The sequence below is a fragment of the Scyliorhinus torazame genome, chromosome 16 (genome assembly GCF_047496885.1).
Source record: "Scyliorhinus torazame isolate Kashiwa2021f chromosome 16, sScyTor2.1, whole genome shotgun sequence".
NCBI classification, from domain to species: domain Eukaryota; kingdom Metazoa; phylum Chordata; class Chondrichthyes; order Carcharhiniformes; family Scyliorhinidae; genus Scyliorhinus; species Scyliorhinus torazame.
The window spans coordinates 26,304,415-26,307,444 of NC_092722.1; the positions used below are offsets into that span (position 1 = coordinate 26,304,415).

The 3,030-nt window shown below is 46.7% G+C and overlaps 1 long non-coding RNA gene across 1 annotated transcript; it reads left to right on the forward strand.

Moving 5' to 3' along the window:
* Window positions 1–1,363: 1,363 nt before the first annotated feature.
* On the forward strand, window positions 1,364–2,088 carry LOC140392646 (uncharacterized). Its single transcript, XR_011935405.1, has 2 exons — window positions 1,364–1,508; window positions 1,626–2,088. It is a non-coding gene; the product is annotated as an uncharacterized lncRNA (long non-coding RNA).
* Window positions 2,089–3,030: the final 942 nt, after the last annotated feature.

Here is a 3,030-nt window from a genome sequence, read left to right on the forward strand (position 1 = left end):
TCACTGAGAGTGAGGAGAGTCCCTCCCAGTTAGAGCTAACCTTATCGGGTCTTTATTTTGCTTTTTGTCATTTTGTATTTAAGAATCCATGAGTCCGATGGTCCTGGGCAGATTATGTATCCTGGGAAGTCTGGGTTTCTTCTGACTTTTCATCGAGGTTGGGGTGTTCTTTTTTCGTTCGAGCAATTAGAATAGGCGGAGTTGAGTCACAGCGCATGTCAAGGCGGGTTTGGTCAATTCTTTTTTAAAATAAATTTTGAGTACCCAATTATTTTTTTCCCAATTAAAGGGCAATTTAGCATGGCCAATCCACCTACTCTGCACATCTTTGAGTTGTGGGGGTGAATCCCACACAGACCGGGGGAGAATGTGCAAACACCACACGGACAGTGACCCAGGGCCGGGATTCGAACCCGGGTCCTCAGCGCCACAGTCCCAGTGCTAACCACTGAGCCACATGCCGCCTGGGTTTGGTCAATCCTTGACTGATTTTTTTGAAGAGAGGGACTGTTTGCTGTGCCTTTATATTGTTGGAGCCCTTCCCTCGTGTCGGGGTAGGTTTGATGGGGAGTTAGGTGCCCTCCTCCAAGTGGTCTTATACGGTGGTTTCCTGAGTGGTCTCCTTGTTGTAGTTGGGTTTTCATTGTGGAAGCAGTGTTTGTGTCTTTATTTTGGCAGCACTGTTGTTTCCCTTAATATCCTTCTTGTGTTGGCATGCAGTGCGGTGGCTAATATCCTAAATCAGCTGGGGCCTTCTTCCCTCAGGGTTTTATTTCTTCTTCCCTTCATCTGGGTAAGCAGTGTGTGCTGTTCTAAATCCTGGTCCGCACCGCTGTTTTATGGGAGGTTCCCATTTTTGTACCGGGAGGAGAGGGATTCGGCCCCCCTTCCCAGGGTGCCTAATTATTGGGTGTCTTGACAATTCTTCTTCCCTTCGGTGAGGGGGTCTCCTCGGCTTGGACTGGGGTCATTTTTTCTTTAGTGTAAATGGGTGTGGTGCAGATTCCTGGATGTGGCTGGGGAAGTGCAGGACTGGTTGAGGTGTAGGTTTTGGGGTCTACTGGAGGTCCTGGGGGTATCGATTCCTGTGGGTCGGGATGTGCTGGGCTAGGTCAAGACAGGTGCTGTGGCTTTTATCCTGTCGCCCCCTGGAGCTTGGGATGTCCCTTCTTTCTCAAAGGTACTTTTTAGAGCCACCCTGAGTGTCCGGTTTGCTTCTTCTTCACGGGGGGGGGGGGGCTCCTGGGGATGAGCCGAGTCCTGTACTTTGGTCGATATCCTGTTGCCTCCCTAATTGTCAGAATGCTTTTTGTTTGAATGAGCAGCTTATTCTCTTCTTCATTGATGGGTGTGCGCTGGGGAAAGTCCTGATCCTTTGTTAACCTGTGATCCACTCCTGGTAGTTCCAGTTCTCTTTCCTTTTGTTTTTTCTTGGGAGGTGATGACGCCACTGATCCTAATCTGTACATGTTGCTGCCGGTCCTCTCTGTATAAATGTGTGAAATGAGGTTGGTTCAATACTGGGCCTGAGACTGGGGTTATGTTGCGTTGTGCGGTATATATGTAACATCCCATTTCGAACTGGAGTTCTCCAGTATTTTCATTGTATGTTTCTTTTTTTTAAGGGTGGGCATAAAGAATCTGGGATTGATTCCTGTGTGGGCGAAGTCGAGTCAGGTATCCGGGAAGAGGAGGTGACAGTGTATCATCGGCGCCTCTAGTGCTGCTTGAGCTGAGGAGTTGGTGCATGCCCAAACATGGCAGTAAAAACTTATCCTGGACTCTCGTGACGATTGTGAGGAATCGCTGTGTGGGAAGCTGTGCGCCGCTTTATATGTTTTTGTGGCCATATCCTGTTTCTCCCTTGGTCTCGTTGGGCTTATAGAGGTATCAAGTATTGTCTAATGATTGTATCGCGCTAACTATGCTACTGTTCCCCTTCTGTATTCACATACACTGAGCCATTTTTTGCTTGGCTGTGCAGTATTATTCTGTGGTTTTGTTACAATTTTTGTTAAAATGTAAAACCTTGATAAATATACATTTTTTAAAAAGTGCTTAGACACACAACCTGTGTCCAGACGTTAACACCCAATGGAGTTCCTCATTCACTCAGAATATGAGTCGAGTCAGTGAATCTCAAAACCTATTCGCCACAGTGAACTATACTGGCCACAGAGTGGCACCAGATATCAGTTACAGAGCAGCTAGAACTTCACCAGCGATAACAATGTGCAGACACTCATTACCTCTGTTAAAACCCATGGACAAGGACATTCAGGCAAATTCATTGCTTGTCCATTGTTAGTGCAACAGTAACTTTTAGTTTCAGCAATCTAAGGCCATAACACAATAAACCTCCGCAAAGTCACAGAGACAACTACACACAGAATGCGAGTTACTGCCACACACATGGACACACAAATGTACAAGCACACAGAGAGAGAGGATGTTGCTCATTCACACACAACAGCCTACTTTCTTTATTCAGCCTTTGGGTCTGGCCGTCGTGGCAAAGCTGTTTTTCCAAAAAACTTTTACCCCATTCGTAAAGCTACGAAGCCAGTGCTCAGAGTGTACAGGGCAAAACCTTAATCCATCTCATTGCTTGCTCCAAAAGCCAATTTAAATTCAAATTGAATCCAATTCATGGTCTCCACAAGAGAGAGACAAAGAAGATCCAAGCTGACGAGAAAAGGCATCACACCCCATCATGGGCTTGTCCTGATGCTTGATCTTAGTCAAAAGGCCAGTATTTATTGCTTATCCCTAGCTGCCTTTGAAGAGCCGGTGGTAATGATGTTTCTTGGGAACTTCCGGTGGCGGCCATGGAGTGAGTGGTCGTGCATTTGGCAGCTCCTGCAAGAGGTGTTTTTTTTCATTCCTGTTCCCCGGTTGCTGGGCAGATATTTTGAAGGAAAAGGGTGCAGGGGTGGTGGAAGAAGACTATACTCCACCGGTGAATGGATTTGTGGACCAGAAGTGGGTTTAGAAGAAAGGAGCTGCAAGGGAAAGAAACTCTTCATACGA